The 12,719-nt window shown below is 48.5% G+C and overlaps 1 non-coding gene across 1 annotated transcript; it reads left to right on the top strand.

Annotated features, from left to right (window-relative positions):
• Positions 1-12,268: 12,268 nt before the first annotated feature.
• On the top strand, positions 12,269-12,350 carry TRNAS-GCU (transfer RNA serine (anticodon GCU)). Its single transcript has one exon. It is a non-coding gene; the product is annotated as a tRNA-Ser (tRNA).
• Positions 12,351-12,719: the final 369 nt, after the last annotated feature.

The raw sequence follows: 12,719 nt of genomic DNA, 5'->3' as shown, positions 1-12,719 counted from the left end.
TCCAGAGCTTATGTGGATCCTGCTATAGGTAGGATCGCACACTACATTAAAGCAGTTAAAAAATCTGTTCTTGTTCCTGAACTCCACCCCTATGGAGATTATTTGGATACTGGCCTGTTTGAACCCCCATTTGCTTCCTGGGATGTTGGGGCCTTGCTGGAGGAATTCGATTTTGATTGGAAAGCCTTTTGCGATTTTTACATCGCAAAAAGCGAAGATGTCTTGAATGCTTGTCTTGACTCTATGTACCTTCTGATTGATTCCGATGAATGTGACAAGGATGATGTGGATCTGGTGATCTATGTATGGCAAACGATTTTGGATGAGTTGCACACACACCAACCAATTGATTCCAATAAAGAGACATCGTTGTCGGATGATTGTTCCTGCCTTTCTGGGGTAAAGCATGTGAGTCTTGACTTTGTGCAATCTGAAATGAATGAGTGTGCCGCTGTGGTTGATTCCTGTGCGAATCCTAAAGGATTCGCTCCTGACAGTGTGCAGTTTGAATCTGTGCGATCTGATGCCTGTTTCTCGGATGTTCCTGCAGATTGTGATCGGCATGAGTCTGCCGGTTTCCTCAAGGAGGTGTGGGATCCTTTGTCATTTAGAAACAGATCTTTGAGATCTTCCGTCTGTGACCCTGCTATGGGGAAAGTTTCTCGACTGTGCAGCGTCAAAAGTAAAATTAATATGCCTAATAAAGCTTGTCCTGTTGATGTCACTATTTCTTCTGCAGATGAGTCTCTGTCTCACCCTGTTCACACCTGTAAGGGCCCGTTGCCTGGGGACAGTTGCTCCAGCATTTCGGTCCTAGATGCCTTGCTGTCTGCTCCGCAGATCGCGGAGGTTTGCGCTATAGAAGCGTCAGTTTCACAACCTAAAGTGAATTTTGATTCGCAGGTTTTGCGTTCTGATTCCTCGGATTCGACATTGTTAGCCGAATCTAAGAGTGAGACAGCGCTTCGGTTTTGCGAATCTGATGCTGAACCCTCTTTGCCTTATTCAGAGACGCTTTCTCTGAACCTGCCCTGTACCATGAATAACAATATGATGTCCAATCACACTGACATTTGTGAGTCCCTTTCTTGCTCTGAGGGAAGTTTTGACTCTCCACCCTGTACTCTGGATGAGTCAACATTGCCTTGTACAATATCTCCTGCCCTGCCCCTAGAGGCTCGTCTAGGTATTGCTGCTATTTTTACTTGTTTTTCTGCAGTTTTGGAGTTACAAGCTAGTTTGACTGCCACACAGAATTCTGGGTACAGTGAGAATGAAGTTAGGGAGTCAGTGTGTGTTCCAGTAAATATACCTGTACATTCCCCTCATGATGATGAGATCCAGTCTCAGGTTATGGTGGAACCATTCCTGGGACATCTGCCCTGTCCACAAAATAAAGTTCCAGTTTTGCCCTGTAACATGGATAGTTCAGAATCCTTTTTAGAAAACTTGAAAAAAGATGCTCCTGAGGTCTTGTTGGATGTTCTGGAGGTCTCCGAGTTCCTCCCAAAGGGTGCAGAACTTGTAGGAGATGTCTCCTGCCCCCCAAGTTCTTCTGAGGGGTTACCCTCTTCCGTAGGCATTGCTGCCTTGCTGGCTACCTTTTCAGCTCTGATGGAGCTTCACTCATATGTAGTCAAAGATGATATTATTGTCACAGAAATTTCTGAATTTGTATCCGAGTCTTCTTTTGGAAGTCCAGTGCCTGTGACCTCCACTCATGATGATTCTCTGTCCGGTACTGGTTTTGGTCTTGTCGTGCTGGACTCTGAGGTTGGCAGTTCCCCGACATGTCCTGAGGGTTCTCCTGTGCTGGTGTACCCCAGTGTGCTCTGTGACCCAGAAAGCCCAAGTGTGTCTCGGTTACCAGCGTACTCAGATGCTTCCTCGGTGGAGACATGCTCTGATATGGCCTGCCTGCTTGCATGCCCAGAAGTGGTCCCTGAAAGTCTTGATCTTGATGGGTGTCCTAGTAATTCTGAATCCAGAATTGTCATTGGTTCCATGGGGGTTCTTGGTAATTCTCCATGTGAGCCTGGTGATTGTTCTGCCCTCTTGGGATCTCTGTGGAGCTTCAAAAGGTTCTGGGAGATTCCGGGAGAAATTTTGCTTGGTACACTGGATAAGATCAACGGTGGCTTTTGTGTTGTAAGGGACACTTCGAACAGGTATTGTGGCAGGTTTGGTATTTTCGGACGCTCCTTGGAAGGTGGTGGGTATTGTCTGGAGGGTGTCGATGGCTTCTTCTCTGGTGTCCACAGTCCTGAAGGGTGTTACGCTGAGACTTGTAGTGCTGATGGGCATGTTTCGGTGGCTTCTGCTTCCGATGAGGTCGGTTTCGGATGGACTGACTCTGGAATTCGGCCTTGTCGGGCTGTCCTGACCTTCATGAGTCTTCAGTTAGAGTTTTGTGATTTTACCAGTCTTGAGGGATGTCTGGAATCCATCCCTAGAAGGGGGGGTACTGTGATGATCCGCTCAGCCGGCTGCACAGGCAGACAGCTGTTTGTCCATTCCTCTAGTCTGTGGGCTGCAGGTCTCTGGAACAGAGACCTGTCTTTTCATTGCAAGTTTCTGTTCTGTTCTCTTGCTGGGGAATTTGCATACATTCGTTATGCAAATCCTCTACCTGCCTTCTTTGATGACTGGCACTATAAGAGCTTTATGTTTCCCAGAAGGCTTTGCTGGTCATTTCCCTTCCATGCTCAGTTCCCGATGGACACTGCTGGAGTGTCAGCCATTGCTATCTAGTATAGTTAATTCCTGGGGGTTGCTTTAGGCTCCCCTTCTAGCCCAGTCAGGTTGTATTATCTGTATTGCCTGTTCTGTCTTGTCTTGCCTGTTTGCCATTGTCCTGTCCCTATGGTGGTTGACAGGAAATGGTTCTGATCTATGTTCTTGGAGTATAGCTGGTGCAGCGGTTGCTACCAGCTATCTCTTCTGTTCTGTCTTCTGGGATCGCGCTAGCTACTTTGTGCTAGCGCTGGGGATCCTTCTGTTCTGTCTCCTGGGATCGCGCTAGCTACTTTGTGCGAGCGCTGGGGATCCTTCTGTTCTGTCTTATCGGTCGCGATTGTGCTGTCACCAGCGGCGGTTGATAGCGAATCGTTCTGTCTTGCTGAGATCGCACTAGCCGCTAGCGTTAGCGGCTGTGGATCTTTCTGATCTGTGTTCCTGCTTGGATCACACTTGCTCTGGCGGAAGAGCGGTGGATCCTTCCTGCCTAGTTCTTGTTTTTCGTGTGTCTGTCTTGTCCGCTGCGCTTGCTACAGGCTCGGTGAGGTAACCGTTAAGCAAGCGCTCGCGTCCCCTGTTTCATGTTTGTCTGTTTATGGTTAGTTAGGCGTGCTTGTCTCTGTTGTGCTTATCACGTGGAGATCGCGCATAACCGCGTGCACTGTTGCGAATGAGTGCGGTGTTCGCGGTTAGCTAGCGTTGTTGTTTTCCATATCTCCTTATTGTATTTGCTGTGCCTTTGCTACCCTCGTATTCTATTCTGTTCTGCCTTGTGTCACGTCTCGCGATCGCACCTCTCGCGATCGCGTTCCTATTTCGTATCTGCTGTTGTGTGTGCGCGGTCGCGGAGTGGCGACTGGATTGGCGCACACACATACAACCTATCCCTTTTGCTCAATCTCATTCGCAATCGCCTCTCTTGCGATTGCGTTCTGCGCTTCGTACAATTCCTGTCTAGCACTTGTGGAGGTACAGAGGATTGGTTCCTCTGCACTCCCCAGCGCCATCTGCCGACAGGAATTTCCCTCTACAGGTGCGTAGCACCTTTTGCTGGGTTCCTGCAAATTAAACGCTTGTGGAGGATCGCCGCCGTGTCAGCGCACGCGTTGTGCGCTGATCACGGGGAAAGTTCCACAAGCGTGACAAATAGGTATTATTAGTTGAGGATTTTCTTGCCTTTAGTAAAATTTCTGCGACTGTTTGTGAAAATCCAGCCTTTAATAAATTCTCCCCCTCAATTTCCAAGCAGTTAATGATATTCTCTGAATGTGCTGGTGTCTCAGTTCCCCTTGTGATAAGAGGTCTGGCAACAGAGGAAGTTTCCAATGGTGTGCCACTGACATTTTGAGGAGTAGAGGAAACCATGGCCTCTTCGGCCAGAAAGGAGTCACTACTATTGCCTCCACCTCCTCCCCCTGAAGTCTGTTCAAGAACCTCAGTATAAGTGGTGTCGGGGGAAAGGCATAAACCAGATTTGCCCTCCATGACTGAGTCATTGCGTCCACTCCCTCCGCCTTCTTGGACGGGAATCTGGAGAAGAATCTGGGTAATTGGAAATTCAGATCCGAGGCAAATAAGTCCAGCTGAGGCAGACCCCAACACTGTACCAACATCTGGAATATCTCCTTCTTTAACATCCACTCGTTGTTTTTGATCAGGTTTCTGGACAAAAAGTCCGCCCGAGCATTCTGATTCCCTGGGATGTATACCGCTCTCAGAGCTAAAAGATTCCCCTCTGCCCACTGCATGAGTGGCTCTACTTCCTTCATCAGGGATTTGCTTCTGGTTCCGCCTTGCTTCTGTACATAGGCAACTGCCGCCTTGTTGTCCATTTGTATGCAGACTGCTTGTCCCTTCAATAGATGGGCAAAGGCCTGAGATGCTTTGTAGGCTGCTCTTAACTCCAATATGTTGGAAACCACACCTATTTGGAGACTCTTCCATCTGCCTTGGGCCCAGCTGTCCATGCAATGTGCTCCCCAGCCCATCCTGCTGGCGTCTGACGTAACAGTGATCCAATGATATGGCGACAACTGGTTGGCATTGCACAGGTTGCGCTGTTGTGTCCACCATAAAAGGGACATTCTGACTTGATGTGATAACCTAATCGACTGTGTCATTGAATGATGATTCCATTGACTCAGGAATAGGTCTTGTAGCGGTCTCATGTGCCATCTGCTCCACTTCACCATCACTATGGCTGATGACATCAATCCTAGCACATGCATGCATGATCTTGCTGTTATCGAATGCTGATGGAACATCCATTTCACCTTGTGTATCAGATCTTGAGCTTTTGTCTCTGGTAGGGATACTGAATCTCTTACTGTATTGAAAACTGCCCCTAAGTATATGAGAGTTGTGCTTGGCTCGAATTGGCTTTTTCTCCAATTGATGACCCAGCCCAAATCGCTCAGGAAGGTTGCAACCTTTCTTGAATCCCTTATTAGATCTTCCCTGGACCTTGCTACTACCAGGATGTCGTCCAGGTAATGATGGACCTTTATTCCTTGAGTTCTTAATTCGGCTATTGCTGATACTAAGATCTTCGTGAACGTCCGTGGAGAGGTTGAAAGACCGAAGGGCAGCGAACAGAACTGCAGATGGGTGTCTTCTAAAGAGAATCTCAGGAACTTCTGATATTGATGATGTATGGGCACATGATAATAGGCATCCTGAAGGTCTATGGACATCATCCAGTCGCCCGGGGACACTGCCAATATTATCGATTGTAGTGATTCCATTTTGAACCTGGGTACTTTTATTGATTTGTTCAGATACTTCAGATCTATAATTGGTCTGAATCCCCCTGATTTCTTTTGTACCATAAAGAGAGGGGAGTAGATCCCTTTGAATTTTTCTGAGTCCGGAACAGGTAATACTACTCCTTGAGTTATCAGGGATTGAACATATTGCACTAAAACCTGTTTCCTTCCTGGGTCTGCAGGAATCCTTGTAGGAATCCATCTGTCCTGTGGTACTTGACGGAAAGTCCATTTGTGCCCCTTCTTTATTACTGCATACACCCATGGATCTTGGATTCTCTCCACCCAGACCTTGGCAAAAGATCTTAGTCTTGATCCCTCTGTCACTGTCTGGGCGGGCGCACCTTCAAAATGGCTGCTTTTGCTGGCCTCCCGGCTTGACTGCTGATTTTAGAGATCTGGCTAAGTTTGACTGAGTGCTTTTCCAGTTTTTTTTGAACGATCTTCCAGGTTTATAACTCTTGGTGTCTGAAAACTTGCTTGTTGGATGCCTTTTTGTATTTGGATAACTCTTCTTTGCTGGCCTATCTTGTGGTAGGAGGCCAGATTTGCCACCCGTTACTCTCGAAATGGCCTTGTCCATTTCCTTGCCAAACAGAGAGGAACCATCAAATGGAATCTTCACCCAGCTTTGCTTCTAGCTAACGTCTGCATTCCAGTGCTTCAGCCACAAGGCCCTCTTGGCTCTCACCGAATTCAACATTACTCTGGCTGCCGCTCTTAACGTATCCATGGCCGCTTCACTGACAAAGTCAGCTGATAGTTTTAGATCATCCAACGCTGAAATGATTTCTGCTGAATCTACGCCTCTTTCAATTGCCTCTTCTATGTTAGCTATCCAAACGTTCACTGCTCTTCCCACTGCCGTCAAGGCTATGGCTGGTTTCCAGATCTGTCCTGTCGTGAGATATATCTTCTTTAAATCGTTATCGATTCTCCTGTCCAGGACGTCTTGGAACGTTACCGTATTTTCCATTGGTAGGGTAACGTGCTTCATCAATCTTGAAAGAGAAGCATCAACTATTGGAGGAGACGATAAGAAAGGGGCCTCTTCTTCTTTAATCGGGTAGAGCTTCGAAAACCTATTGTGTAAGGATGTTTTGTTCTCTACCTTCTCCCATTCCTCCAATACGATGTTCTTAATTTCTCTCATTAACGGAAAGGAACAATGCTTCTTAGATAGATGCGTGTAATATTCCTTATTCTGCGGCTGCTCCTCAGGGGGGTCTTTCCACTCCAGAGCTTCCTTAACAGCGGAAATAAAGGGAGCCGTGAGAGAGAAATTAAAGAGGCCTGAAGAGAGTTCCTCGTCCGATGCCTCTGGATCTGGCTGCTTCTCTGCCACATTTGCCTCGGTCTGAGAGGTACTTGCTGCTGAAGAAAGCGTAGCCACTTCCTCCCTCACCACTCTTCTGATCACCTCCACAAGATCTTCCGTCTTTGTTTCATTTTCTTTTGCTAATTGACCTAGGCATGATGCGCATAGGGTCTTGCCCTGTAAAGCCGTACCAGGACAAGCCCAGCATTGACCTCTGTCAGGCATAGAACGCCTCCTTGGAGATCTAGATCTGGATCTTGAACGGCGTCTATAACCCTGTTTGTCACGATAGGATGAAGCACCATAATGTGATCCTGATCTTGAGTGGTGGCTTCTGTATGATCCGCTTCTGTGCCTTGGTGGTGACCGAGGGCTATTAGCACCTCCTTGTCCCGGTGGTATCACATAAGAGCTGCAAAACATAATTTATATATCCATGAGCTCAGTGATCAGGCACAAGCTTTTTATAAAAAGTTTTTTTTTTTTTTTTACTACTCTCCCCTTACCCAGAGGGTCTATGAAGATCGCCAGCCTCAGCAGAAACGTCCACTGAAAAAACACAAAATGAAAAAGAAACCTTAAGTTTTTTTTTGTCCATACAGTCATTGTAAAAAACAAGATGAGGAAAATGGCTTAAATAGCTGCTTACATCCTGATGTATCAGATGCTTCTCCTTCCTCCATCACTGCAAGTCTGAGGATTCGTTCAGCCAGCAAGGGGATACCTGACAGCCCTCCAGTGCACACCAGTCTCCTGGTAAGCCTTGCACTGAAAAGCGCGTATCCGGCTTTAAATAAGCCGCTCCGACGTCCCCCTGCGTGCCTACGCTGTACCAGGGCAAAGATGCCCTGACCAAAGATGGCCGCCGCACTTCCTGGTCATTCTGTGACCACTTCCGGCGGCTCGCGCATGCTTCAACGCCACTTCCGCCCGCCGGGAACACGCGTCAGAGCCCTCCTGCCGCCATAACAGCTCTTACCTTCTCCCCGGAGAGATGCAATTCTGGAACCGGCCATCCGACGGCATTTCATCGCGTCCTGCAGCCTCCATCTTCTCACCTTCCGCTGTGGACGTTTCAACCCTGCATTTAGCAGGAACTGAGCTGGCACCCTCCTAACCCCAGACCAGATACAGGTACAGGGGAACACTGGACGCATTTAGCAGCCCATATTCACAGGAAGCTTAACCTGTGGTTTGGGCAAGGGGGAGCCTTTATCAAAAGAACAAAATTTAAGAAAAAAAAAAACTTTCCTTAACGAGATTTTGACAGACACAGGTCCTATAGTGTCTGAGGACAGAAAGAAGAATACGGTGGTAGGGGTAGGGACCATATATATAGCCTTTTTTGATTGGTCCTATAGGGGTTAGAGGGGCGGAGCTAACCCAGTAGTATGCCGACATGGAGGCACCAGGGAAATAGAAAATTCACCTCTGCAGCCTTAGCGGAGAAAATAAACAGTGCTTGTCTGGCTGCACGAAGAAAATAGTTTGTCTGTAGAAGGACAAGTGCCAAAAAGTGCTTCAGTCATACCTGATTTTCAAGTTGTAAACCTCCTGTCTGTGACTGGCAGGTGCCAGTGTGAGGCATAAGGTATAATGGGATTGGTAGGACAGTAAGAAGATGTGCCCTCGCCTCATGTTCATACTGGCTTGAGTCTCCCTAAAAGTAGAAGTAATCTGCATAGTTCAGCCCACAGTCTAGCTAAGTGACCCTAAAAGGCAGATGTTAATTGTGGAAATGCTTGGCTGAAAGTTTGCAATGATTCCAAAAGATGTAAGCAAAGTTGAAAAATACAGCATGGTGTGTTGATGGCATGGTGTAGAAGGCCCTTGTTTAGGTAGGTGTGCTCCAGTGGGATGATTAAGGTGTCCTCTGTCAGGCCTCTTGCAAATGATTTTTCTTGTGTGAGCAAAAGGTGCGCGTTCTTCTTTTCTGTCCAAAAAGTGCACTTTGCTATCCTGAAAAGATGAGCCGTGTTCAGTGGCGTACCTAGGGCATTTGACACCCGGTGCTGGATATTATAAGACACCCCCCCTCCCCCCCCCCCCCCCCCCCCCAAAAAAAAGTAAAGGGGCAAAAAATGGGTGACGGTATAACATGCGGCGCGCTAAGCGCGCCGCGGCAAAAATGGGCATGGCCATGACCGGATGGGGCGGAGCTAACTGTAATTTGACGTGAACCCGGGTGAGAGTGATATGGAGGCTGCCATATTTATTTCCTTTTAAACAATACTAGTTGCCCTGCTAATCTATTTGGCTGCAGTAGTGAACTGAATCGCACCAGAAACAAGCATGCTTGTTCAGGGTCTGTGGTTGAAAGAATTAGAGGCAGAGGACCAGCACGGCAGCCAGGCAACTGGTATTGCTTAAAAGGAGATAAATATGGCAGCCTCAATATTATTCTCACCTCGGGTTCCCTTTAAAAGTGCAATGCAAAGACAGTGGACCCAAGTTTTGGTGACCCTTTCCCCAGAAAATTCACATAATTGTGCAGGTTTTCTGAAGAAAATACACGCAATGTGTGCAGATTTGCCCAGAGAATACGTTTAATCATGTCGGCAGATTTGCCCAGAAAATACATGCAATCATGTCTGCAGATTTGCCCAGAGAATACGTTCAATCATGTCGGCAGATTTGCCCAGAAAATACATGCAATCATGTCTGCAGATTTGCCCAGAGAATACGTTCAATCATGTCGGCAGATTTGCCCAGAAAATACATGCAATCATGTCGGCAGATTTGCCCAGAAAATACATGCAATCATGTCGGCAGATTTGCCCAGAAAATACATGCAATCATGTCTGCAGATTTGCCCAGAGAATACGTTCAATCATGTCGGCAGATTTGCCCAGAAAATACATGCAATCATGTCGGCAGATTTGCCCAGAAAATACATGCAATCATGTCGGCAGATTTGCCCAGAAAATACATGCAATCATGTCGGCAGATTTGCCCAGAAAATACATGCAATCATGTCGGCAGATTTGCCCAGAAAATACATGCAATCATGTCGGCAGATTTGCCCAGAAAATACATGCAATCATGTAGCAGATTTGACCAGAAAATACATGCAATCGTGTGGCAGACCTGTCCACAAAACACTTCAATCGTGTAGCAGACCTGGCCTGAACATAAACGCTACCCCTGGCTGCTAATATAAATTTAAAAAAAAACAACATTTACTCACCTGCAGCAGAGCTCCTGTTCCGGCCTCCGGCCAGTGCGCAGCTCCCACGATCCTCTGCAGCCAGCAACTCCCAAAGTCTCCAGAGCAGGGCTTCGGACATTTTACTATAGCCCTGCTCTGCCGCTGCGGTGAACTGATACGGCATCTATTATATGCCGAAAGTCAGTTCACGCTGGTGGGTGCTTGGAGAGTTTTAAGGGGTGCTTCAGCACCCAAAGCACCCCCCCCCCCCCCCGGTGCTGCCACTGCCCCCAGTATAGGTAGCTAGCAGTTGCCCCCTGTATAGGTAGCTAGTTGCCCCCAGTGAAGGTAGTATAGTTGCCCCAATATAGCTAGTATAGTTGCCCCCAGGATAGGCAGCATAGCTGCATTCCCCAATGTAGGTAGTGTTGCTGCCCCCAGTGTAGTTAGTATAGTGGCCCCCGTACAGCTGCCCTCCAGTATAGCTAGTATAGTTGCCCCCAGTATAGCTAGTATATTTGCCCCCTGTATAGCTAGTATATTTGCCCCCTGTATAGCTAGTATATTTGCCCCCTGTATAGCTGCCCCCAGTATAGCTAGTATAGCTGCCCCCAGTATAGCTAGTATAGCTGCCCCCAGTATAGCTAGTATAGCTGCCCCCAGTATAGCTAGTTTAGTTGCCCCCAGTATAGCTGCCCCCAGTATAGCTAGTATAGCTGCCCCCCAGTATAGCTAGTATATTTGCCCCCTGTATAGCTAGCATATTTGCCCCCTGTATAGCTGCCCCCAGTATAGCTAGTATAGCTGCCCCCAGTATAGCTAGTATAGCTGCCCCCAGTATAGCTGCCCCCAGTATAGCTAGTATAGCTGCCCCCCAGTATAGCTGCCCCCAGTATAGCTAGTATAGTTGCCCCCAGTATAGCTAGTATATTTGCCCCCTGTATAGCTAGTATATTTGCCCCCTGTATAGCTAGTATATTTGCCCCCTGTATAGCTGCCCCCAGTATAGCTAGTATAGCTGCCCCCAGTATAGCTAGTATAGCTGCTATAGCTAGTATAGCTGCCCCCAGTATAGCTAGTTTAGTTGCCCCCAGTATAGCTGCCCCCAGTATAGCTAGTATAGCTGCCCCCCAGTATAACTAGTATAGCTGCCCCCCAGTATAGCTAGTATAGTTGCCCCCAGTATAGCTGCCCCCAGTATAGCTAGTATAGCTGCCCCCAGTATAGCTAGTATAGCTGCCCCCAGTATAGCTGCCCCCAGTATAGCTGCCCCCAGTATAGCTAGTATAGCTGCCCCCCAGTATAGCTGCCCCCAGTATAGCTAGTATAGCTGCCCCCAGTATAGCTAGTAGAGCTGCCCCCAGTATAGCTAGTATAGTTGCCCCCAGTATAGCTGCCCCCAGTATAGCTAGTATAGCTGCCCCCAGTATAGCTAGTATAGCTGCCCCCAGTATAGCTGCCCCCAGTATAGCTAGTTTAGTTGCCCCCAGTATAGCTAGTATAGCTGCCCCCAGTATAGCTGCCCCCCAGTATAGCTAGTTTAGTTGCCCCCAGTATAGCTAGTTTAGTTGCCCCCAGTATAGCCAGTACAGTTGCCCCCAGAATAGCTAGTATAATTGCCCCCAGAATAGCTCGTATAATTGCCCCCAGTGTGAGGAAAGCCTGGAAGGAGGGGTGGCGGGGGGCAGGACCCCCCACCTCCCTCACCTGGGTCCCCCTCCTTCTGGCGCTTCCCCCTCCTAATTAGCAGCAGCGGGCAGCAGCGGCGAAGAAGACTCACTCACCTGCTCCTGGCGATACCGGCGGCGCATAGCGTCATCCTCACGCGACGCTGGTCTCCGACTTCTCTATTGCTCACTGTGCTTCCGCCAATCAGGAAGCACAGTGAGCGGTGGAGAAGGCGGAGACCAGCGTCATGGGACGATGACGCTATTTGCCATCGCCTGGAACGCAGGAAGGAGGTGAGTAAGTCCTCTTGCCCGCTGCTGCCCGCTGCTGCCAATTAGGAGGGGGAAGCGCCAGAAGGAGGGGACCCAGGTGAGGGAGGTGGGGGGTCCGGCCCCCCTCCCCGCCGCTTTCCCCGCCACCCCTCCTTTCCGTGCTGCTTCCCCCTCCTGTCCTGCACATTGCACAGGCCTCTATGGGAGGCCTGATGACACCCCCTGGGGCGCCCGACACCCGGTGCGGGGCGCCCCCTGCCGCCCTATGGTAGGGACGCTACTGGCCGTGTTTTCCGCACATGCGCACAGGGCTTTGACCATAGCTGAAAAAATGATAGCGTTAGATGTCATGTTTTATTGAGACAAGGTGGCCAAGTGGTTAAGGCGATGGACTGCTAATCCATTGTGCTCGGCACGCATGGGTTCAATTCCCATCCTCGTCGATGGTGCACTTTTACAAACTAGTATCATACCCACCATCCAACTCGCCTGTCCTTGACGTCCATGTGGTTGTGCATGGATAAGTGTGTTTGCCCTTTGCCCGATGACTATTGGGACACACATTGTGTACATTTACACAATGCTTGTCTGCAGCATCATTCTTTCTCACAAAGTATGGGCCATTCGGGGTTCAGACCTGCAACCCACAAATAGAAAATTCACCTCTGCAGCCTTAGCGGAGAAAATAAACAGTGCTTGTCTGGCTGCACGAAGAAAATAGTTTGTCTGTAGAAGGACAAGTGCCAAAAAGTGCTTCAGTCATACCTGATTTTCAAGTTGTAAACCTCCTGTCTGTGACTGGCAGGTGCCAG

This window comes from Hyperolius riggenbachi, chromosome 3, assembly GCF_040937935.1.
Source record: "Hyperolius riggenbachi isolate aHypRig1 chromosome 3, aHypRig1.pri, whole genome shotgun sequence".
Classification (NCBI taxonomy): Eukaryota; Metazoa; Chordata; class Amphibia; order Anura; family Hyperoliidae; genus Hyperolius; species Hyperolius riggenbachi.
The sequence above is the reverse complement of the archived record's forward strand: the minus strand, read 5'-3'. Positions and strand labels throughout refer to the sequence as shown.